Source organism: Ambystoma mexicanum, chromosome 2p (genome assembly GCF_040938575.1).
Source record: "Ambystoma mexicanum isolate Mex_15411 chromosome 2p, UKY_AmexF1_1, whole genome shotgun sequence".
Taxonomy (NCBI): Eukaryota; Metazoa; Chordata; class Amphibia; order Caudata; family Ambystomatidae; genus Ambystoma; species Ambystoma mexicanum.
The window spans coordinates 432,987,715-433,014,427 of NC_090923.1; positions in this window are offsets into that span (position 1 = coordinate 432,987,715).

Consider the following 26,713-nt stretch of genomic DNA (forward strand, 5'->3'; position numbering starts at 1 on the left):
GGCAGGAGAGAGAGAGGGAAGAAGAGGGGGACAGAAAGAGGGAAAGAGGGACAGAGGGTGAAAGGAAGAGAGAGAGTAGAAGAGAGAGAGGAAGGGGAGAGAGGAAGAGAGTGGGAGGAAGAGAGAGAGGGAGACCTGTGTTTGATGAGATTCCCAGGGAGAAATCATCCTGACTCTTACAGGAGCGACATATTTTTCTTGACTGTTAATCAATGTTTTGCTCTTGGATCGTTATGAAGGTGGGAACTGTGTTGCGTTTGGATGGATTTTGAAGGTGGGCAACGTGTTTCACTTAGAAGAATTTGGGGGCCGGCAACGTCTTGCACTTAGAAGAATTTGGGGGCCGGCAACATCTTGCACTAGGATGAAATGTATGCCTAGCCTACCTAAGACAAGCTCTCTGAACCTTCCGCTACATGCACTACGGAATGACGCACTGTACAATACCTCAGCCATTAGAATATAGCTATTCCCCACATTAGGATTCGGCCTAGCTGCACACATAATGCTTCTCAAACTCTGCACAACAACTCCGTCTCTCGAATGTGGCTATCCCCACAATAAAAATTCAGTCTAGCTGCACACATAATATCTACCCTGCTACACATACATTGCACAACTCTTTTGCCATTAGAATTCAGCTAGCCCCCACGATAAAATTCGTTCTAGCTGCATACATAATATCTCTTGTACATACTCTCCAGACTACCTCTCTGCACCCACCCACATGCCTGCTCAACTTGAGTGACAAACAGGGACTTGGCCACCCCATCAACCTTCTTATTCGCTAAAATTCACACATGCATTCTGTGACTCAATGACACATTTCCCATACTTGTGTTCAACCTACAGCATGTTGAGACCATACCAATGGTGAAAGGCACTATACAAATGCCCATTAAATTTGAAGAAGCAGTTTGAAGAAACTTTGATGAAGGCAGAAAGGACCCGCCTAAGAGGGAGAGAGGAATGTAGGTTGCAGTTCTGAGCAAGTCACTGAATTGTTTGTTTGTATGTGCAGCGAACATTAACAATAAGAAAACAGCTCAGTCAGTCCTTACGCCAGTCTTGGTCTAGTCTGTTGATCAATATCCATGATATGACAGATTAAGCATTCATTGTTCAGAATTAATACATTTGTCATATACGGTTTAATGCCAAATGCACTAGAGCAAAAAAGAGACTCAATGTATTACAAGAGTGTGTGGTTACATTCCCAGTTCAATTCAAATCTCTTACAAAATAACTATAAGGATGTATATAAGGAATTGCCCAATGAATGAAAGAGAACACTAAAAACCAATTAGGTCTAATGACTCACAATGACCTACGGTTTCTCGAGGATGGTTGCATACAGCATATGTGCCCTAATTAGAATTGGAATCACTCCAGTTGCTTCTAAGCCTTGGGTATACCACTGTATGCAGGTTGCATGGGATGCCAGGGCCCAAAGAAGGTCACACCACCATCAGCCAAGATGTTGTTTTGCATGAGCATGTTAACATCTGATAGAACCACAGACAAGGATGAGGTTTGTTTGAATGTTTTTCTAGATCCACAAGATGATTGGGCAGTGGTGATAGAATATCTAAACAAATACAATTATGAGTATCATTACAAATCTATAAAGCACATGGTCATTTACAGACCGAAAGGCCCTACCTGGGGTAGAGGGCAGGGGAACAAATTACTTTTCAAAACAGTTTTTCATTGAAGATGGATTGGAGATTATTATTTTAAATTGTTCGACCAAATGAGAACTGAGAAAGAGTGACCCAACATCTAAATGTGACAAAAAGGATTATTCATTCATTCAATATATTTATTCGGATAAGCACATCCATTAAATGACACAAAAATACAAATTCATAACAATTAAAATGTTCCACATTTGCCCATAGCAAAGATACCATAATAACACATGTTCATCATTCTAGTGCAAATAAGCAAAGCACTAAAAATGCAATTTACAGAGCGGCTATGACCCCCTTTCTGAGATGCATAGCTTTTTTCAAGAAGCATAGCAATGCCCAGGCAACATATGGGGAATCAGCAGATAAAAGGAAGGATAACGCAGATCGATGCTGTCTCAATTTAAAATGTCTAAAAACAGGAAAAATAGTGGCCTTCCTAATGTCCATCTAATCAGGACAAAACTAAATAAAATTATAAAGGTCTTCTACTGCATCTCTGCACATTGGACAGCACTATAAATCTGAAAAGTCCTTCCAGCTTGCAGTATTTTTGTTCAACAACAAACTTTTGAACCAAGCACGGGTAATCAACCAACGATCCCCCCTTTTCGAGCTCAAATTGACATATGGCTGAATAAGACCCACCAGGCTAATAGCTGCTATTATTCTGTTTGATGGAATAGATAACTCTGTACATTCCCTTTTCTCATTAACTGCTGCTCTAAACAAGCTTTTGTAGTATTGTATATGCGCACAAGGCAGCAGCGTGCTCAAGGGGAAAAGTGCAGAGGCATTATTTTTCATTTAAAAGTGGCTTATAAAAGAGAGGCAAGGAATTTACTGCCAATTGTCCCTGGCCAAAGAGGACTGAATATTAGAACGTGTTACGCTTGCCTTCTCATTTGACCACAGAGTAACCAGAAGAGGATTGGTTCCAGCATCCACTGGTCCACAGGGAAGCCCACTCCCAATTCCTGATGCAACGCATAACTGGGAGAGGACCCCGGAAGTCCCAAAAGGCCCGTGAGGAATTTGTTTTCCTGTATCTATAGGTCAGACAAGTTCATGCAGCCCCAATGAGAGGAACCATAAAGGACAGCAGTCTTTGTCCGAGTGCCATCAAATATCAGTTTCAAATCTAAAGGTTGACCATGACATTGGGTCGTAAAACAGTAAAGCCCACCCAGGTATTGGATCATCTTCAATTGTTGCTTACCTTGATGGGCTTTACCCATTGCTGCCACTGAAAAACAAACACCCAAATAGTCAAACTCCTTGACTCTTGGGATAACTGCCCCATTGCAAACCATCGGGTTCATATTCACTGTCGCCCTCCCACCAACACATGGTATCATAGCAGATTTTGAGGTATTAATTTTCTGTTCCAAATTATTCATAAACTCAGTGTAGGCATTGATCAGTTTCTGAAGGACCACTCGGCTTCTAGCAATCAAAACTGTGTCATCCGCCTATGCTAAGGTCAGCAAAACTCTACCAACCAACCTTTCTGTAGAACATTAATATACAAAGTGAAAAGGACTGGGACCAGAACACAGCCCTGATGGACCACCAAACCAACTTCAAAGCAACCTGTACATTGCCCATCCGATTTCCACTGTGTGACTCCTGCAACACAGTCAAGATCTCCTCTGGGCACTTCATGGACCCAAGCACGACTGTGAGAAACCAGAAGGTGTCTCACCCACTAGTCCCCGAGGATCTGTCATTCAGTTCGCCAGGATATGACCATTGCTTTTGGATCCAGTTCCTGGGGGTGGACCAGTGCGGGAGGATCACCTGGGTGAGGGGTCTTTGGGGAGTGGGAGTGGGACACTGGATCCCCTTCCGTATAACACCTTTACCTCATTCTACCAGGTGGGATATTTAGGAACTCTATCCATCCCACTCCTTTTACAACATGAACACTTTCACACAGAGAGCCTGCTATGGGAGAAAACAGACTAACACCCGAGACTAACACTCGAGCAGTATACCTGACGTGTCCCAATACAATCATCAGGCGAGGTCAGACAATTACTGACCATCACACACACCTGACTTCCATTAATCTTCCCCAACGGATAAAAGGCGCAGCACAAGAGCACACTCTGAGCCAGGCAAAACACAGGAGGAAACAGCAGTTTCGAGACAGCAGCTGAACGAGAGAAGACAGCAAAATAGAAGGGGATCACAAGGAGGGAAATTCTCTTGACCTTTTCTGACAAGGAACCATCACTTTCCAGAACCCTCATGAATAGAAGGTGTAAGACCAGGAAACCAGGCTGAAGAATCCTGCATTGTGTGTCGGAGATACCCAGGGACCTCTTGCACCAATAATCAAGGCGGGGGGAAGCAGCAGCCGCTGTGGTCCCGTCCTTGGCTCCAAGAACAAAGCAGCATCAGTGAAATCAACACACCCGGTGAGTTGGTGAGTGTAAAGACTGAAGAGGGTATCTGTACTATTTCCCTCTATATGGCAGAGCAGAGGCATAGAGCACCCCAGCCAAGGTTCTCTATTGTGGTAGCAATGGATGAGCAACCAAGGTTTAAGCTCTCAGGAAGTGATACAGGCTAGTTCTTAAGTACATTGAGTGTCCCAGCCCCCACAAAGGAATGTTCACACACTATGTTATGTGCTAATACAGTAGTTTATATAAAAATAAGGTTCAGAGATACATACACAATTAATAACACACTTTGAACTCTGGTAATTCTAATATGGCAAATATATACAATGTATATATGGTACCACACTTAGCTTTAGATTCCTTTAAAATGCATCAACTGCCGACAGTTATAATGGCATACAAACCATGCAGCAATGTGTAACAGCATAGATCATAGGAAGGAAGGCAAGTTAGGTTAACAGTGGCAAAATGCTTACCCCAGCTATTAAGGCATGATTCTGAGTGAGGATCCCCCCACCTGGTCAACCTGTAATAAAAGTATTATGAAGCCTAGTTCATAAATGTTTAATCAGTCTTGTTCCCTGGTCAAAAAGTTCAACTACCCAAATGTACCTGAGATAGAAGTGTTTCTTCCATGGTTCATCGACAGATTCCTGGAGGGCGGACTCCCTTTAAAGCAGGAGCCACAGGGCGCCGAGATCCTCGAAGAAGAGTGAACGCTGGCAACAAGACAGCAGCTTTGACCTTCGTGGTGCTCTTCGACGATCATTTGAGGAAGTCCTGCGAAGATGAAGCGTGCAGTCTACCTCGATGCAAAGTGTTTGGTGCTGCAAAGAAGACTCAGTGATCGATGCAGATCCAGCTGAGGGTGTCAGGAGATGCATCATCAGTCTTTTAGCCTGTCGGTGCTGCAGCCGCAGCACGTATCTCAGTAGCTGACATCGTTGATTTTCTCTGGTGAGACAAAGTGGTCGACGGTGATGGCAAGGGAAGACCTTTGTTCAAATGTTCTTAGGCAAGGTGGAGCTTCGCAACTCCAGTCATCGTGCAGTATGGCGTCAAGCTGTCCCCGCTTCTGGGTGACACAACTCGACTGGCTTTCAACGGTTATGGAAATCCTGCAAACCCCGGTCTACGGCAATGGACTTCGATGGCCTCGATATCCTGTCGCTTTACTTCATGATTCTCAGCAGACCTCTTCTCCAGTCGACAGCCTTTCGGGACTGGCTTCCAGGGTACCTCGATGAAGATCAGCTTTTGCACAATGGTCCCTCGTAGTTCAGGGAGAGGTCTCCTAGCTAGGTCCTCTCTCAGATCAGTCCTTGACAGACTCGACAGCTTTTAGATTTCGTCAAAGGAAATGCAGCAGCAATTCTTCTTCTTCCAGCTGGGCTTCAGGGATGAGCTTCAAGGTCCAACTTCAGCTTCTGAACAAACTGGTAAGTGAGAGTCAATCACACACAAGGGCATTCATGCAGGCAGGCAGCCAATCAGGCTCACATTCATTCAGGCCATTCGCCTCCACCCAGACAACCATAACAAGGAATGTGGATTGGGGGTAGCACCCAGCTTTTCAGCACACCACACTGCATTCATGTCAATTTCAGGCAAGGCTGTCTCATTCATTGTGTCACACACACAGAAACCAGACACCCATAGCATAGAATGCATATTGGTCACACACTCTATTCAATTAGGTCCCACCCCAACGGTGTACAAACAGTCATTGAGAAAGCTCCAGCCAGTCTGGCCTGGACTTCACCACAATACCATATATGGTTCTTCCAAACACCAGGCAGGCAGGGGAAGGGACAGATTTAGGGCTTCCCAGGATTTGGGAAAACAAGGTAACAAGCAATAGAAACCAATAGGCCCCAGGGCTGTCTTGCCTTCTATAAGGAATCCACTTATTCCTATGGCAGGGCCTTTGTATCCCAAGATGGAGGATACTCAGAGCACCTATAACTTTCAGCATGGAGCTGCCACCAGCGCCCATACCCTGCTCTGTGGGCAAGACACAGGTGCACAAAAACATAGACTAGGGGTACAGGGTTGTACCAGCACCCATGGGGGCCATAAGGTAATCCCAGGGGTTTCTGTTCACCACAACCATAAAGAAGAAGAGCAGCACTGGACTCCTGTGCAGAAAACAACACAGAACACACATGATAAGGGAGTACAGTACAAGGACATGGAGGCCCTGTCCCTCCAATGCATTTCCAGCATCACAGGGAGCCCGATACAAGACTGGTCTGTGTTGAAGCCAAGGTTGCAAGCACTGGAATGAAAATTGTTAAAACGCCTGTGATAAGAGACCCAAGTAAAGTTTAAACTGCTGTTGAGTGATTGAACTTTAAAAGCAAGATACAATACCTTTGATAAGGTGGTCCGGCACTGCGTGGGTGCTCAATCGATGGTCTCTGTAAGGTATACAGCTGAAAAGTGGCAAAAGTGAAAGTGAGAAAAGGTTATATCAAGAAGAGAATGAGTGATTGTGAATCGAAGAGGTTTTGCGACGAGTCGAGCAAAATCCTGTGCACAGTGAAAAGTGTTCGATTTTGATTAAGTAAAGGAAGTTTTGAAAAGTAGATACATTTGGTCCGAGCCTGGCTGAGGGAGACCATTTGAAGGTTTTGTGTTAAAGTGAGTCTGAGCCCAGCGGAGGGGGACACGGGGTGAACAGAAAATCAACCGAGAAGTTATACATGTGAAATCCTATGAACTGAATTTTTTTGTTTGCTGTGTTGCATCAGGCCCCCTAAAATAAGAGACTTTGAATTGCAAAGAGATTTTGGCACATAATGCCTTGACATTGATGTTTTGAACTGCATACTCGTGCTAGAGAAGCTGGAGAGTGTGCTAAGCTCGAGTGTGCAGCCTTGTTCCGGGCTGAAAACATGGGGAAGGGAAGCCAACGGCTTGAATATCCTGACATTTCTTGAACACTTTTCTTTTGTATAACATTGTTTCTCACACTATTTGTATTTATAAGTAAGGATTGGCAATAGGTTTATTAGTATAGGCATTTTTATATTGACAGACTCGACTAGAACTGTGTTATTATTATTTGATGGTCGTAGCTTGCTCCCATCTTTAGATTTAGGATTAGATAGGCATTTTTCAAACCCAATCGAAGTTCAATAAACACCCATGAACTGTGATCACTTGTGTCTGTCTTACTGTTTGATACCATGCCTTCCTTACACAGCCCAGAGCTTTGACCTGTTCACGTTGCTGAAAGCCATGCTCAGTTCCATGAATGCGAGGTATATGGCCTCACACTTACAGAAAACAACATCTGTGGCCAGTAAATACAAATTCAGAGCCTGTTCCATTGTGCCCACCCCTGGTCTGAAACCAAGCTGGATATCCAAGATAACAGAATGTTCTATAAGCCATGTTTCATTATGTCCCATTAACACTGTCCCAAAAACTTTAAAGGCAGTATTAAGCAGGGAGATGGGTCAATACGACAGTGGGCTAGCAGGGTCATCCTTTTTAAAAACCGTGAAATAATAGTCAACAAGCAGGAATCTAGGTATTTGCTGGACTCCAAATAGGCATTGTAGGCCACAGTTAACAGTGGTGCCCAGACTTTGACCTGATCGTGAAAGAGATCTGTTGGAAAGGCATCCAGCCTTGGGGTGTGATTACGCGCCTACTTATTGATGGTCAAAAGTACATCCTCGGGCATGAAATGCAGGGAAGCACTGGAATTTTATCATGTCTGGGAAGGATCTGTGTCGTTGAACAGACCAGAGAAATACTGCACCCATGAAAGAATTATGACCAGTGGACACAAGAATGAAGTGTGAAAGTGGGTGTAGAGTGTGAAATTAACTGTGAGGAAAGTATGAAAATGTTTATGAATATAGGTCCAATGAAGTTGAGCACGTACCAGATTGAATGGGGTACAGCAAGGAAAAACACTGTAAGTGAACAGTCCCACATTGAGTGATCTGCAAAAGTTATACAGATAATTCTGCAAACCCATAATAAAGGAAATGCTCTAGTCAAGACGTGCACCTACTAAAGCAGATACAGACGAATAGAAACAGGAGCCATGGTAAAGAGAAGGCGACACAGCAAAGCCATGGGGAATTCACAATCAAGGAGGATAGGGAGGAGGAATAATGGAATATGATTGTATTTGGTTTTCCTGAAAGAAACAAAATCAGGTCAGTGCCAGGCCCCGAATGTCTGTATCAACCAGCTGATTTGAAAGGAGATAGTGTTGACACTGTCAATAGCAGCTGAAGGATCTAACAGGGACAGCATGGAGAAGCTGCTGACATCAGAGGTGAGACAAAGGTTATCAAAGAATGAAACTAACACTGATCCCATGCTTCGGGCAGACTGAAAACCAGACTGAAAAGAGTCCAAGCCGCTGGTTTACTCTGGAACATCTCACCTCCAAGGTGCAACCACATATTTTAGCACTTTCTCTGTGACTAGTCTGAAGAAGGTTTTTTCAACAATACAAGACACATGGGCATGGCTACCCCCATTCCGGGTACTGGGTACAGGTTCCTGGAATGGGGAAATACCGGGCCATTCCGACCTTGGGGGGCCCGGTATTTCCCCATTCCAAGAACCCATCCCCATTCCCATTCGAGCCCCCATAGGGCTCAATGGGAATGGGGAACAAGCTAACAACAGGCCCATTAATAACGGGCCCGTTGTTAGCATGCTGGACCGCTCGTGGGACCCGCTAAGGACGCCTGGTACAACCAGGCGTCCTTAGCGGGTCCCGAGAGTAGAACTCGTAATGAGGCATTAGGGGGTTAACGGGGCCGGCAGCTCTACCGGCCCCGTTAACCCCCTACCGCCAAGGTCGTATTGACCTCCATGGTTATCTTAAGGGATGCAGGAATCACGCCGGAAAGATACATTCACGTGTATTATCAAAGGAGGCAATTTCAGCTAGTTAGCTGGGAGAGTATTACAATGTTTCTCTTATCTGCCACTGCAGAGAGGGCTCCTTCATTAACCCAAAAAGCATTTGGCTCAAACCACGCCAGTGAACTGTATGCTGTAGTTATGCCAATCTCCAGAGACTACAAGGTCAGCTTGCTGGGTGACCTGAAACTTATCCCGGACTGGCAGGGTCGTAATGAGGCCCACTGTCACGCTGGGCCCATGACCAAAATAGCTTAACATGAATCACCATTCCCTACAACACTGTTTGTAATTGAGGGTACACCGATATTCTTGCTCCATCTACCTTTCTAAGGTCTTGGCTACACTTATTGTACCAAAGGGAACACATTCATTGCAATGATTCTCACACTACTGGCCTCATTTTGGGGTTGGTTGTTTAACAACACCATCTACTAAACAGCACATGCTCTAAAACGCGCCTCTGAAAAAGGTCCTATACGTCCAAGGGGAATTAAAGATGTAGATGTACAGCTTTACATACAACAGTGTGCCATCATGTTTTCCCGATATTTGCTATTGTGATATTTTGTCTTATTTTCGGAATACAAACATGAAATTGCAATGACCATTAAAGAAATGGAAAGAAATTGGAATTCTTCCTTGGCACTTTTAAGAATTTCACACATTCTCCAACAGTGTTTCTTGTTATCTTTTGGTATATTGGTTTTACCTGCCTGGCTCGTTTTGTTAATGGGCAACCTCACCAGAAGTCCTTCTCAGAAGTGATAATAACCCACTACAATTCAGAACTAATCTTCTCTTCAAATACAAAACATGGGACCCTGATGAGATCAGAATTTCAGGTTATAGAGAAATCGGATATCCTAATATTTTTATTTAGAAAACAGGCTTTTGTTGAGTATTTAAATATTTTTAATGCTACAGTGATACAATTTCTATTAGTACCCGGTGAGGGTCAACCAGAATGTAACAAGCATTCTGATTGGCCCTCACCTGTTCCATACTTCACCGAGAATCCCTCGAAGCTTTTGTTTCGTTCACGTCCCCGGCGGGGGGGGGGTGATGCAGCCCTCAGCCAATGAGAAGGCTCAGAACAGGGTAATACCTGCTCCGCAGGGCTGGAGGCTGTCATCCTCCCCTGCCGGGGATTCAGGTGAGTGTTTTTGCCACCCCCACCCACCACACCCTCAACAATCCCCTCCCAAAAGCACTTTCCTTGTTTTTTCGAGAGCAGACTCGCTGTGGACTATGTCCGCAATACGTCCCATGGAAAGGGAAAATGGACTCTATTTTCCCTTCCCTGTCGGCCATTTTGTTATGCTTTTTTTTAAAAAAAAATCTGTTCCGAAACGCTGCAGTGTTTCAGAACAGAAAATGTTTGTTATTACTACCCCGGTCTTGCGGCCCGGGGTACTAATACATAGCTCTCAACCATTTGTGTTGCAAAGGCGGTTGAAATCACCCAATTTTGTTTTTGGCGGGTGAGATGCCCATTGGAATGAATGGGCGTGTAGGAGGCTTGGCGGGTGAGTCAGCCCTTTACAAGGCCGGTGACACCCGCCACAAGCGTGTGAGTTGAGAGCTATGCTAATAGCAATATGCCCCTCGTCGCAGGGCCATTACTGAGTCAGGTAATGCCCCGGGGCTTTCGTTGAGGCCCTCGCTTCACTCGGGCCTGTAACTATGGGCCTCAGGCATTACATGACTCAGTAATGGCCCCACGGCGAGGGGCATGTTGCTTAAATATTTGGTCCATGTGTGCTTATACGATATTATATGATTGTGCCCTGAACTAAATAATATGTATATAAAGATCCTTGAAATGTGTATTGCTGATGCATTTTTTTCTTTCCTGAATTCAATGCGAATGGAAATAAGCAAACCTATGTATAAACATACAACACATGACCCTTCCAAACAAACATATCATCAGCCTTGGTTTGATAATGAATTGGCCTATGAACGGCAGAAATGAAGTGATATCATTAAGTGTGCCTACTTGTTTAATATCCAGCATCGTATGCTAATTTAAAAGTATGTTGTAGATAGGTACACTGCTCTCATTATTAGGAAAAGTTTCTCTACTTAGAACAATTAAGGCACAATCTAGTTACATCTATTCACAGTAATTTTGGATGATTGTAAGGTTTAATACTGGAAACATGTAATCGATAAATGTTTTTCCAATAAATAAGAATGCTTTGTTTTAACCATCTGTCAGTCAGCTTCATATAGCACTGTGAAGAACAAATGTATTAGCCTTGTGAAAATGAACTTATCAATAGTTTAATACACATCAAAAAAGAAAATCTTTATTTATAACTGACTCTCCATCTAGGGCACAAGGAACGGATGCAACTCGGTGCTTTAAGCTAGATTATTATTTCTTCTATTTACAGCTGAGTAATATCCCAGATAATTTAGAGGGTAGTATAATTCTCCAATCCATAAGGCAGATAAGTCAGGTGACCTTGCAAACCATCAACCGTTAACGTTGTTGGTTGCTCTCTTAATGAAGGAATTATTTCACTGGAACAAATACGTGTTAGGAACAATCATTCCACAATTAACTACTTTATGGCTCAGAAATGTTTTGCTGGGAAGTATAGTAAAGAGAGTAAAGGGACATTGTACGATTGGTGATTTTTCTACAGTTTTGAATTTAGTCAATAGGACTCGTCTGTGGGAAAAATTAAAAGCATGGGGGATGCCTGCAGGCCTTTCTGTATATATCGGTTACAATGCATACTAACGCATTGGCTCAGAGTCCAATTGGACTTGGTTGGGCATCTCACAAGGACAATAATTGCATTTAATGGTTTCAGAAAAGGATGTATTCTTGATCCTCTCCTTATCTCATTGCAGACTTGCTATCGATTGTAAGGTTCCTAAGAGCCCTTTCACCTAAATTAGCAACAAGCACCTGAACGTTTGTTGTCTGTTGATACCACCATCATTATGGATCAGACCCTTATTGAGTTGCAAAGCTCTATGACTCTTTTTGAAACATATTATAAATTAAACTACCTAAAAATGAACACGAAGAAAACAAATGTAGCAATGTTCGGTCACAGTCAACTTAAATGTAAATATCGATATTACCTTGTCATCTCGTTGAGTTGATCTAGTAACAGAGTACGCATATTTGAGTGTAATCTTTGATCGAGGCTTAAAATAGACTAAGAAAACTACAACATTAGCAAGAGGACAATGGTGGGTAATAATTCTCTAAAAATGTCATGAGTACTGTGGATGCAAGAGATCTGCATTTGATCTCAACAGGTTTTTAAGGTAAATTTCCATAAATGTTGATGTTTGATTGGGAATGTTACACAACTCAGAATTGGGATAGCCTCAAAAATCAACACCTATCCAAGTAATCAGACTGAAAGTAGGGATTAATGGGATTATTTAAAGGATTGCAGCCTCATTATGCAACTTTGATATACACTCTACTTGGCCATCTGTTATTTATTATATACTGAGTTGAATCAGAATACTAGTGATAGAAGTGTACTTTGGACTACTAGCAGGGAAAAAGTAAATTTGTGTGAGGAAGATCTGACATCGTTTGTCTCTTATTATATATTTAAAAGCCATCTCAAAAATGCTGTGCAAACTGCTAGTTGGAGTATTTTCTATAAATGTAGGCCATTGGTGGGTATCTTCCGGACAGCAGAGCCTTGTTTATACAATAATGTTATGGGGAATTGCCACACTGAGGTCTGGTTGTTTTATTTAAAATTGAAGTGACGTGAACTACAAACTGCTGAGGTTGTTGTTGCATGGAATAAGGTTAAATAAAAAAAAAAGATATGGATTTGCCCTTGATGTTTGCATGGACTGCAACATTTAATGCATGTTACAGTTGTTAGCACCATGCTGTATCATTATCACACGGAGAAGTCTATTTCTCTCAAATATGATGTAAGCACTATTAAGAATGTTCAAAGTGTTTCATAGGTTCTCCTGCAAACACCATTTGTTCCAAAGTTTGGAACTTTTTAAATCTCTCAATGGTGGATAAATTGTGAACTTTTCTCTTTTTACTGATTGCATTGTTATCCTTTTATGAGTATGCCATGTTATTTTGCTGCAGGGGTACCAATGGCATGTTTTATTAACAAATGAAATTAACCTAATTGGAAACATTACTATAAGTAGAACAATCTGGGACCATGGACCAGTTGGACGATTGGAAATGGTCTCATACAGTGCTATTTGAATATTGCTGGGTGCTCACAAAAACACTTCAGTGTGCCCCATTAGACTTGACATCTGCATTATGGCAAATGGAGCGGTTTTGTATCGCAGGACATCCGCAGTATTAATGTAAGGAATCCACAGTGAAGAGAGCTAATAATTTGCAGCATGCAGGGGGTGAAGAAGGGAAGGTTCTGGGGAATCACGGGGTACACTTGGTTTGCATCATTTGAATGGCAATAGTTTATTAGTGCAAAGAAATGTGTTTGGTGCACAACATTGAGTGTTCAGTTTGGAGATAGCTCAGTACCTATCAGATTCATGGAAAACATGGGCACAACATTAATGTTTATTTGCCACCATAAAGATTACATTCACAGTAATCAAGTTTTAGCATCTTGCAAGTGTAATATATGAACACAATAGTGCAAAGAAGTCCAAGCTGCTTGTTAAACAAACCTACCAAACATGCAAGAGTTTAACTGATTTTAGACAAGCCGCCAACTATTCATCATAGAATGAGTTTAAAATCTGTGCAAAGGCCTCCACCAGGACTATCGGGAAGCATAACATTGATGATACCTCTTCCAACTTCACCAATGCCTCCACCTTAACATTGTGAATGGAAATATAATTGCCATGGGTCGTGCTCGCCTTGGAAGTAAGACGACACGGAGCAACCGTCCGCACTTAGAAACCTCTGGATATTAAGCGCATTATAAATAACCTATCATATCATATCATGGCCTGTTCCTGGCTACTCCCATCGCCGAAGATACACCATTTGGCCCATGGACTACAGCCCCCCCTTTGGGAAATGTTGGCTGCCACAGAAACGGGGTCCCTGCATGGACAGGAAGAGTCAGGTTGTTGGTTCACATACCCTTTGTACATTTGCTGCAGAGAGGCCAGCACATCATCTCAAGGACATTCAGGACACAATTACATGTTCCTAAGCATTGGGGCTGAGTGCTGTGCCATTCTCAGGCAACTCTGAATATGTCTGCTTGCCATTTCAGACTTTGAGACAAAGCGCTTGGTTTCCAGATCATGGTGGCATTGCAGAACACAATTCAGTAGCACTCAGTGCCATTCTGCAGAGCAAGTAGGGTCTGCACCAAGCACTATTCCCAGCAAGACAGAGCTAACCATCGCAGCACTAGCATTCCAAGGTCTCTGAGGCATTACCTCTCGTTGGCTTGGGTTGGGAACTCTTAAAAGGAAGCATAAATATGGCAATCATATTAACTATTTTCAGAACCCACAGCTGCAAACAGCTGCACTGAGATAACTAGATGCAATATGAGCTGACCAGACATGCATCATTCTTATGTGCAACATCACTAAATACACGGAATGGAACATGCTCGTTTGCATCTCCTCACCCATATAATACAATGTACTGCTTTACTTTGTAATGTATTTAAGGCCACTGCCTCAGCACTTCGAGACCATATCAATGGTAGTTTAACACTTTAAAACTGGATATCAAATGTGCATTCAAAGGCGAATTGTGACGGGCTGTCTGTACAAAGATGTAAAGTGAAAATTACATATGTCCACAGTTTAAGAGGCATGGACTACACATCCATCAGAATAGGCCATGAAACATGACAACGTATTCTAAATGAAAATATATACATCTAGTGAGAGTACATTATTTTGACACATTCTCCATTTCCATCACAGATGCTGCATACCAGGGCACTGCCAGTGAAAGTGAGAACCCAGACATGCTGTCCTTTTAATGAGACGAGACAATGCTGGTAGTAGACATCCCTACTGAACCGCAGGCTCTACAGACACAGGAGACCCAACTCAGCCATCGATTGACCAGGTCAGTGAAACTCCACCCACCATCCCGCCAAAGCAAGGGTCAACTCAACAACACATATGGAAGTGGGCAGACAAAAAGAGGCCACGCACACCACTTACACCACCTGGGGGAGGAAATGGGAAAGAGCATCCTGGGTGAGGGGTTTCTGGTCATCTCAAGAGACATTGTGGGTTGAAAGCAGGCCATTGAGATTTAATTCCAGGTGACCTGAGAGGAGTGCAAAGTGAACCAGGAGCACCTCAGGAAACCCCAGGTAGAATTAGGAGAACTGAGAAGCAGTATGCATCACAAGACAGTGGCTGATAAGCCTCCAGCAGTGACAACATGCAGTGTCAAAATGGATCGCTTCAGTGGTAGAGGGATATGTGGTCATGGTGGCCACTGGCTTCACTCGGAACTCAACTCTGAGTATTAACCTCATAGGAACTGCATCCACTGGCCTGTGCAACATTGACCGACACACCATTGGATCCATCTGCAAGAGGGGACGGCCAAGAAAGGGAGTCCACATCTGTAAGAAGCAAGCACCATGCAAGCAAATGACTTGATGGGGAAGTCAAACTGTAGATCATTTGTGATTCTGTTGTTATACTGCCAATTCCCTTGTTGTCATGTTAATTGTTACAACGTATTTCTGTTGTTAAGACCAATAAAATTTTTTTGTACATCAATGTTGTTTATCTCTACCGTTATGTGTTCCATTAGGGCAATGGATGGGGCATGCCCTGTTCATCTCACAGGTGAAGAAATCCCTGATTTGGACAGTAGAACGCTACACGTTATACAAACTGGTTCATCAAGACAGTGGAAATCGATATGTGTTTGACAAATGTCCTTCATTCTTAAATTACCTTTTTCCCTGCTTGGACCATTTGGTTGGCACTTGCCCATCCACAGAACAGGTACTGGGATGGCTATTGACATAATGTATCAGTGGCACCCCAGTGAGGCCCCTTGTGTGTCAGTAATACTCACTGGCCAAGGGTCAGAAACGTCTGTCATCCTTCAGACAGAAGAATCGCAGAAAGTGGGCCTGTCCAGCACACTTTGTATCTCACTTGAAATATCTCACAAGCAGGTCATACAGTATGGCAGCTTCCAAATCCCTCAGTTTATCAACTGCATCATGTGGGACGGGTGATTGTTGCAAATCTGCACATATCTCTACTTGAAGCCAAATCTGTGGGTTATGTTGTGTAGTACTGCACAGGCAACTAACATGATGCATAGTCAAAGGGTTGGAGGGGCATACATTATTACACTCCCCAAGTGGTTGAGGCACCTGAATCGTAACTTCAGTGTTCCAATTGCATGCTCAATAGAATTCTGAGTGCATGCGTGTGCTGCATAGCTTGCAAGGCTCTAGGTATCGGGTTTCTGTAAGGAGTCTGTAGGTTCTTCTCAAGGGATAGCCATTGTCATATGTGGATGTGAGAAGAATCATGTGGTGTCTTGTTGAATGATGTGGATGGACATGAATGTCATGTAATGGCAGAACTGTGCACAGGCCCAAAGCCTGCCTGAGTTATGATAGGGTTAACTGATTTTTGGAGCATACAGCGAATGCTTGCAGCTTTCAGTTTTTCTTGATTTCCACGAGCAGTATTTCATGTAAACAGGTACGCATTTGCACCAAAGGCTCAGAATGATCTGGCTTGCTAATAAGACCCCATTCTAGAAGCGCTTCCCAGCCTTGGCCAAAGGTAGGGGGGGGAGTGAGTTAGATGCCAGGAGCCTACCAGTACTTTTCCCCAGGAAACAAGTTGCTGAAGCTTCCAGAAGAGTGGCGTAATGTTTTATTGACAGGCGCACTCCATAAAAGCATGGAACCCTCAGGAGGCAGGTGGGATTCATCCAGTGAGCTAGCACTGTGCACATGCAGAGTGTCCTGGAACCGAAAGTCCTCAGGCAGCTGTTCCTGTTTGCTGTATCTCCCTAGGTGCTGGCACTGGCTTGAGGGGGCAGCAGAGTAGAGTATCCAAACCAGTCCAGTGTCCAGTTGAGTGGATGCCTGGCAAAGCTCAATACCTAAGGAACATGAGAAATGTGCTCATTGTAACTTGCTTTTACCTATTTGTCAGCATAATTTCCTGTGCAGTTTGTAGTGACTAATAGGGGTGGACTGGAAGCTAAAATAGGCCCTGGAAATAATTACTGGGGACCAAAAGAGGCCCTGGAAATAATGTTCAAAGTGGCTCCATATGACACAGGTGCTCAATGTCCTGCATTTGTTGGCCACTGGGTCATTTCAGCGGACAACTGCCATAGTTGGGGGCGTCTCACAGGCCACGCAGTCACGCTGCCTACACCAGGTGTTGGCAATCATGACTGCATGCCCCTCAGTCCACAGGCACATATACATGCCCAGAACTCCCTCAGAAAGACAGGCCGTGGTCCAGGACTTTTACGGTGTGACACACTTCCCCAAAGTGCTTGGTGCCATTGATTGCACCCATGTGGCCCTACGTCCACTGAGCAGATCTATCGCAACCGCAAGCACTGGCATTCCATGAACATGCAGGTTGTATGCGATGCCAAGGGAATCATCACCTCTGTCTATGCAAACTATCCTGGGTCCACCCATGACAGTTTCATATACAGAATGTCAGCCCTACACCGGGACCTGGAAGCTGGGAGGCATGGCAACACATGGCTAATTGGTGAGAACAAATGCCTGTGCACATGCATGCATGTTGTTAGGAAAGATTTCTTAATTATAGGTAATTTTCCTTCCATGTGGCAACCCCTAAACTTTTTGCTGTTGTTTTTCACCATGATCTAGACTTTGCCAGAGAAGCGCAGCCTTCTGCCGCACTCCTCTGGGCTTTCACTCCATTCTTACGGGGAAACTGACATGCCCTTAAGACAGTCAGTACCGGGAAATGTTGTTTTCCGTAGTTCTTTTATCATGTTGCAGCTTTCGCGCAACATGACACAAGAGGGCACTGTAAGCTAAGTTACTGATCTCTTGGGTCTCTAGTCAATCTACAGGCCCGAGACACTCTCTTTGAATTGTTAATGAACGGTGCAAGTGAATCACGGACGGGACTGGTGGCAGCGATCGTTTCTTTGTGTTTTGAGCTTCTTTTGGCTGTTTAAGCGCGTTTCTCGCGCTTAGCCCAAAATGGTGGCCTGGCTTCCAAAATGGCCAGACCACATGGCTCTTTGTCCTGCCCGCTGACCGTCTTGCCCCCTTCACCTTCTCCAGGTCGAGCCGACCCGGTGCCTTCCTTATTTGGGCATGTACTTTCCCACAAAACACAGATGCTTTTGCGGGCTTCTACAGGCCTGGTGTGTGCCTCCAGGATGTGGGCTGGGATGTCTGGTCCCAATACACATCCTGGGTGCCAGAGAGTCTAGTGTGTCGTGAATGCATGGGACCACGGTGGTCCGTGATAGGTCCACGTATGGTGTGAGTGTTTTGTGAGCAGATCTCCCATTGGGTCCTCTCCGTTTTGGCGCGAAGGGAACTCTGAATAAGAGGAGGCTGGAAACACCACTACCATGTCGATCTCCTGAGTTCTCACGAACAAGGGATACAGGAGCCAAGTATCCTGCAACTACGAGGCTGAACCGAGGAATCGCTGGTGACCCGCTGAAGGACTGCTCCTCTGCACTGCTGTCGCTCTGTGAAACCATTCTGCCTCTGATTGAACGAGAAGGCCTGTACTGGTACTTCGACCCGTTTGGAATAGTGGGAACAACTATTCTCGGCATCTTAATCATCTCCTGTACGTAAGCCTTCGGAAGCGTCTCTGGGCCATCCAGTGGACTGACCAGCCTACACAGGAATCTTGCTCTGTTACGGCCGTCAGGTTGTGTTGTATTCCGAGTCCTTAGCACTCTCACACGATTCGTACACTTGGCATTCCCAGGTCTGAAGTGAGAAGTGTACATTGGGATGAAATACACACGGCCGCTCCGTTGCCCTGCTGTGGTAACAATCTGTGCGGGTTCACTGCGTTTGGGACATCCTCAACTCTAACTTCTGCTGCCGCGGAATCTACACAACGCCGAGAAGTCCCCTGCTCGCATCTGAACCTGCCAGCACTGAAACTGACACGGAGAAGCCTGGGTCTGCCTGCATCGGGAACTGGTGAGTAGCAACGCTAGGAACTGGTCGCCCTCCTGCAGTAGCCCGTAGCTTTTCCTCGCTGTGTTAAACAGCACACCTTTTTCGCACTCGCGCTCTGGTTCTGCCCGCAAGTGGAGGCCGCGCTTGAGTAGCGGAGATCTGTTCGCCCTCCTTTGTTCACCACTCTGAACTGCCTGACTTTCTTGAAAAGACTCCCCTTGGCCCATCGGCACTAGCGTGTGCAGGTACTTTTGAGCACAAGGCTCCACTCTTCGTAGGGCTCGGACTTCCTTCTAGTTAAGTAACCTATGAAGGTGAACTGGGTCTAAACGATTACTTGCACTGCCTGTTTTCCTCCCCATCTAGGTGGTCTGCATATTTCGTGTTACTAAATCTTTAGACCCTTCGGTAATTGTATATATACTGTATTTGATTGTGATCTATTGGTTTACCTGAGTTTTATCGTGATTCTTTACTATGGTCAATATTACAAAGGCCTTGTAATAAATGTGTCTATTTTTAATATAACACCTGCTTGGAGTAATTTGTAAGTGTCCTTGCTTTGTGTGCTCATTGCGTGCTTTCAGTCACCCTCACCCCTCTTGAGACCTAGTCTTGACCGCCGCGATCGCTACCTTGATTGGTCTGGCTTGTCCAGAGGTTACCCTGTTCCAAGAAACTAGGCTGGCCTTCTGAACCTCTGCCCCTCCAGGACAGAGTTCAGAAATCCATCTTAACACATGTCACACACAGACAAATCACAAACCCAACTAATGACAACCATTATCACCTCCCCAGGGGACAGTGCCTACCCTCTGAGCACCTACATGATGACACCAATACGGAACTCTACCACACCACCCAAGGTAAGATACAACACAGCCCATATTGCAACCAGGAGCATAGTGGAGCGCACATTCGGAGTGCTAAAGTCAAGCTTCCGCTCCCTTGACCGCTCTGGTGGGCAGCTACTATATGCGCCCCCAGTAGTGTGCAGGATCATTTTGGCAGCATGTGTCCTGCACAATGTTACAACCCGGCGGCGTGTACCGGTGGACATGGTGGCGCCCCCACATCCCCAACCACATGCACGGCTGCTGCGCATGGGAGGGGAAATGGCACATGGCGAGGCAGCCCGTACCCAGCGTGTGACTACATTTTTCACCCAAGCCCCACCACCCCCCTGCGGAGTGCACACAGGCCTGGCACATTCCAGGTGACAATCGATGATGACAAAGGGACAGTCAACTGTCACAACCTTAACACCCTGAGAATGTTTCCTTGGAATTGCAGCATTGTGTGCATCCATAGCCACTTAAACAAGCACAATCCTTTGTGACCAAAAGTCACACATGCAATCTACAGATTCCACCCCCCATGCAAAATAGCACATCCAAATGCTGGTATGTCACCTAAACCTCCCTCAACCCCATGTCACCCACCCGACACACCATGCCATGGCATGCAATGTGAAAACTTCAATAAAAATATCAACACACATGACACAACTGTCATAAAGTGCACCCTCACAAATGGAAACAGGCCACAGACAATCCCCTCAGACACGGAGTCTGAAGAAATTAGTGAGCAAAAATATCCAACCTATACTAAAAGTACATAAATGCATGCCACCAAAGGTGTGAACACCAAAACCTCGAACCTTTGGTGGCAGGCATTTCAGGGAATTCCAAAAACGAAAAGAACATGCATGTGCTGCGGGGGTGTCCCCAGCAACACCCTGCTCACTACACAACACAGTACAGTGACTGGTGTTTGCAGCCTGGAAATCCCTGCAGCTGTGTAAAAAAAACAAAGGAAGAAAATGACCCTGCAGCGCCAGTTCCCGATCACGAAAGTCAAAGTGAACTTTTGCAGCAGGGACACAGCATGTCTCAGAAGGCAAGTAGTGTGTGCGTGGGGGGATGTTGGGGTGGTGTCGGGGGTGGGGGTGTGTTGTGTGTGTTGTGGGAGTGTGCTTGCAGGGCTATTCAATGCACGTTACCATGGGAAATGCATGAACCTTCAGTGTTGCGTACATTTTCCATGTGAGGTACTCCATCATGGACACATCTGCAACGGAAACATATTGCCGATCCCATGACATATCATAAGCAAAACCAACACAGGACTATCAATTTACCAGCATAACATATCATGAACACAGGACCCAACAGTGACAATGTCAGACAGTGACAAATAAACATAGCACAAGTGCCACAATGTGACATTGCCACCACACATCCCCCTTCCATCATGAGAGTGCCTTCAACAGCCAAAGGGGGCATGGGACTGCATACAGCATGAAGTGCATCAACAATGTATACAGTCAAGGCAATACATGAATTAGCAACATGAAATCATGCACAGTCAAAAATATACTCACCAAAATGCAGTCCAACCATGCACTGGAGAAACCATCATGAATCCCCACTGGGGGTGTATACACATGTTGGACTTCAGACTGGCCACAGATATGACGGAAGCCCAATGCCTCTGTGTAAGTTATTGTCACACAGTGCCATCCTTGCAAGCCCATGGAAAGGGGAAGCAGGAATGGAATATGTGTCCGCACCCCAAGCCACACACACAAACACGAGACAAGCCTGTGTGGGCCCAGCCGGAACACACAGTGGATGCCTTTGGATGCCACAAAGCACCACACTGTGACATGAATGCACAATAGACAAAAAAATAAAAATGGCCATAGTCGACACGGGATTGGGGGGGGTCACCCAGGAGGGGGGAGGTGCATGCATTGATGTTGAGACTTAAAAATATCCTCCATAGGTTCATGGTCTGGACGACCTGAGTTAGAGATATGTCGTCGCCGTCGTCACCCTCTGGTTGTACATCAGGAGGTGCACGTGGTACAGGTGCCTCACCACGCATAGTGCCAGCAAGCCCCTCGACGGCAGCAAGCATGCAGACCTGGTAAGCCTGGTTCTGCAGGAATATGGCACGGAGGTCCCCATGCAGCACCTCACGTGAAACACAGATTTCCTCCTGCAAGGACTCACGTGTAGCAGAGAGTTCTGCCTGCGAGGCCTCACGTGACAGATGGATCTCCTCCTGGCTTGCATGGAGTTCAGCCGAGATGGTGCGTTCCAGCTGCTCCATCCTCTGTTCTGCCTGTGTCCCCTGGCTCATAATGAGTGAAGCCAGAGTAGTTCTGAGGGAGGTGTTATCTTCCCTCAGGGCTTCCCTGTGGGCCTGTGCCTCAGCAGCAATAACTGTGCACAGAGCCCCCAGTTCATCCCGCCGGGTCCTATTGGAGGCCACCGTGCCCAGCCTGAGTGAGTGGAACGTGGACTGCGTTGCCTGCTGCTGGAGCTCCACCTGCCTATCAGGGGGGAGAATGGAATTGGCTACATGTTCCATGCCTTGAGCCAACATCTCAATCGCTCCCCCCTGTTGCTGTGCAATGGCATACATGGCATTCTCCCACCCAGTGTTCTGCATTGCTAGACATCACACCTGTTGGGCCCAAGGAGACATGGTCCTAGCTGTGCTGGCACTGCCTGTGGCTGCAGGACTGCATTCCTCCATCGATCTGCTGCCCCAGGAACAGGAGCAACTGGTGTGAAGCATGACCGTGCACCCTCAACCACCACAGTCATCCATTCCAACACTGACTGGCCCCTTGAGGGGTCTACCCCCCACTGCAGGTGTGGCGGACAGAACAGCGTCCACTGCAGAATCACCCACCATCGACGGCATGGATTGATGAGCATCCGATTCAACATCGGAGTCAAAGAGACCCTTACAGTTGTATCCAGCGGCAGGCCTGGACAGGATGGCCTGGAGCAACGATGGATGTTCGCGGCCTACCACACCACGACCACCATTTGTGCATGGTTGTTGACCTGGACCCTCCACCCTGTCTGCCATCTCCTCCTCTGCTTACGGTGCCTCATCACCTGTAACAACATAAAAAACACATGAGCACACATGTCAGCAGCACATACCACACACATAGAAATCACAATATTGACAGCCAACACATGAAGCAGCCATGTCACACACAACATGCAGTGGCAATGAAATGGAAGGGGACCCTGAAAGCAGACATGGATGCGTGTCAAATGTGAAGCCCACACATGTACTGCATGTTGCATATCACCTGCATCACACACTACCTTCTGACAGGCATAGATCTTAGCCGAAAATGACAGATGGCAACAAAGAGATGGTGCATAGCATAGACATGGCAGAATTCCCAAATAGACACAGCAGTATGTTAAATAGAGCTGTCCATGACACATGTAAAATGCATGTCACCATGCACTACAAGAAAATAATTATTTTAAAAAAGTACATGTGTCACAGGATGCAACAACGCAAGTGCATTGAAATAAAGTGAAGGGAGGCACATGGATACATACATGCCAGGTCACTTTGACATCACACGTGAATAGGCATGTAGAAGGGTGAAAGATGGCTCAGAAGTGCATTGTCCAGTGCAGTACATGTGTACGACCTCAACTAGCAACATAAACAAAAACGTAGAGATGTCAATCTTGTGGCAAGTGCAGTCATCATGTGCAAAGTTTTGGCACTGAGTTGTAGGGATACAGTGAACCCGACCCAGGGAATGGCAGGGAGGCAGTGCAAGGCTCTGAATGGCTGACCAGAGTACTGTGTAGTTGTAGACAGTGTTGGCAGGTGTCAATTGCATCATTTCAGTCAACTGAGACTACAGCAGATCAGCCTAGAGCCAGGGTGGCTGTAACAGAGGGAGGCCTGTGCATGACACAGACAAGGACACATGTGCGTGATGAGGAAGTGACCCTGAGTGAGCATGAAATGGATGACCAAATACCATGAGACGGATAAAATACTGGAGATGTAGTACAATGAATAGCCTGCCATGGACCCATAGGGGCTTGCAGAGAATGCACATGGGCCATGAATGAACACTCATGTCCACTCTGAGCCTGTGCCATCTGCACAGTCCAAGTGAGACACCCTGCATCAAGGACAAAGGATGTACCCCTCAGTGCAGGTTTGGCAGGGTTGAAGAGGAAAGTTTGCTTGTACACAGGAAAGGGGAACAGGCCATTGCCGTAGTCCAACACGGAAATCCCAGTACCATGGAGACAGTGAGCTGCAGGGTGGTGGAGAGGCAAGGAAGCATGCCGTGAGAAGGAGCAGATTTCAGGGTGACCTCACATAGACGTCAGTCATGTGACGACATAGGCCGAGTGTTGAGTAGAACAATACCACAGGATATATGCAAACATGTCAGTGAGCTTGAACATGGACAGGAGAGGCCGGCAAGTGACCTGCATGTAAGTAGGGTGCATGTGTGGTGATGAGGACTGCCCCTGTGTGCAGCACATGGCCTGCATGCAGAATGCTTCACTACAAGCACGCATTAGTCAAGCATTGCATGTGTCGCAAATGGCACTCATTAATATATAGCCTGAACTGGCAGTTAATCACAACACATCACACAAGCAATATACACATGGACGTTGAATCATAATCCGGCATCTCTCCCACTCCCTGGATAAGTCCCTGATCGATGAACTCTGCAGCGATTTCCTCGTGCAGTGTGAGTTCATCCTCCTCTGGTGGTGGCCCACTGCCAGTCACCAGAGTCAGGCCCGCTTTTGTTTTGCACAGCGTCGTAGGTCAGTCCAACGCGTGTAGCAATCATGAGCTGTGTGCCTCTCATATGCCATGGCACTAACACTTTCCGCAAGGCACTCCCAGTGGACCTGACGCTGGGCAGGCATAGTATGGCACCCTGGGCCCACCAGCATATCGCGGTTGTGTGCCAACACGTAGCCCACAAGAAAGTCCAGTTCCACTTTATTGAAAGAATTCTTCCTCGCCGTGCCAGAGGCCGGAGCCGTGTCTGGGATCTCAGCCTCTTGCGCAGAAACACACTCCCTCCTCTTGGCCGGTTGTGCGGACACTGAGGGGCTAATGACGCTCTGGTCAGTAGCGGCAGTGGCGATGGTAGACTGGCCAATGGGAGCAGTCAATGGCATGAGGAGGAAAGGCCTGGATTGAGTCACTGGCTGCTGGGTGCTGTTGCCAGGACCCAGCGGCACAACTGCCTCCGTGCGAAGGGCTGTGACCAACACAGTCCTGGCTGGCAGACTCACTGCCGGGATGGTGTTGGCTGCATCTGCCCCTGCAGCTCCCACCACCTGGCTGCTTGGGGCAGCAGATGTCACCACTACCCCAGATACATGTGTCTTGGTCACAGCTACCTTAGACACACGTGGCTTGGCCTTCCCGACCTGAAAATCTGCCTCGGAGTCCTCCTGTGCCAAGGCAGCCTGCTCTGGCTGACAACGAGCATGGGTGGTGTTTGTAGCCTGGCACCATCCGCCTCCACGTCCACCTTGGCACCCCTGGACTCCCTAGCCACCCCCGCCATGTGCCTCACCACGCCCAACCCTGGGAGGTCACCCAGCCTTGCCACCCTTACCTTTTGGTGGTCTCCCAACCATGGCACAGATGGACTATTGCCAATTTGTGGTGCACACAAAAATTGTCCTGGGAAATTGGAGTGAAGGGGGCAGGGTACGTGATGGTAGACGCACCCCTGTGCCCCTCCGAGGCTGTCTGTGACAAGTCACACAATGCTCAGACACCCCAAAAAAACAAAACAAACATGCATGCAACTCCCGGTAGCCCACATGCGTGGAATAAATCTCCCGCAGTACGCCGTAGACCCAGGGACCCAAAAAATGCATACACGTGAAACACGCAGGTTACTCTGACCACAAAAATGGGATACGCGACACACAGGGGGAACCACAGTGGGAAAAATAAGCATGCGCGACTTACCGTCTGCCTTGCGTGGAAAACACATGCATAGGCAACTCCCCCACCAAAACAAGAATTACGAACTCTAAGTGTTGTGAAGATATCGCGTGTGAACCCACAAGAAGAAGAAACACACGCGGCGGTCTCCACGAAAAGCACGTACAGCGAACTGCTGTCCCGTGCGGACCTTTAACCTGTGTCGAAGGCAACGTCCGCGCACATCATGTCACTTATGCGCTTACACGCTAAGGGCCTTTCCTCGAATTTCATGCTACCGCGCTGTTTTTTCACGTGCAGAGTCACTCTGCATCAAGCTGGCTACGCGACTACACACGGAAGACCACGCTCCTGCCCAGAAGGCCATTTACCTATCCCCCAAATCCCTGAGCAGCCTCCCATGAGCCATCTGCTGCCGACATGCTCTGCAAATTGGGTCCTGTTGCTGCGACCACCTCTTTTGAAAGAGAAGACTCCCGAATGCTGTACTATCGCTCCACAGCCCAACCCCAGGACCCAATTGCCCATCCACACCTGCCTCAGGTGTTGCCATGTTGGTCCAAACACCATCTGGTGCTAGTGGCAACCCTCAGTCAGAGAGGCAGAGGGCTGCCAGCTTCACTGCCAATGAAGTTGGCATCCTAGTGGAGCAAGTCCTGGGGCATAATGATGCCCTCTTCTCGACATGGCGCCTCGACAAGGAAGGACAGAGGAGGATTTGGTCAGACATCGTGGATGCCATCAAAGCGATGGGGGTGGCATCCCGCCACTACCAACGCATCTGGAAGCGCTGGGAGGACTTCAGGTCCAGGAC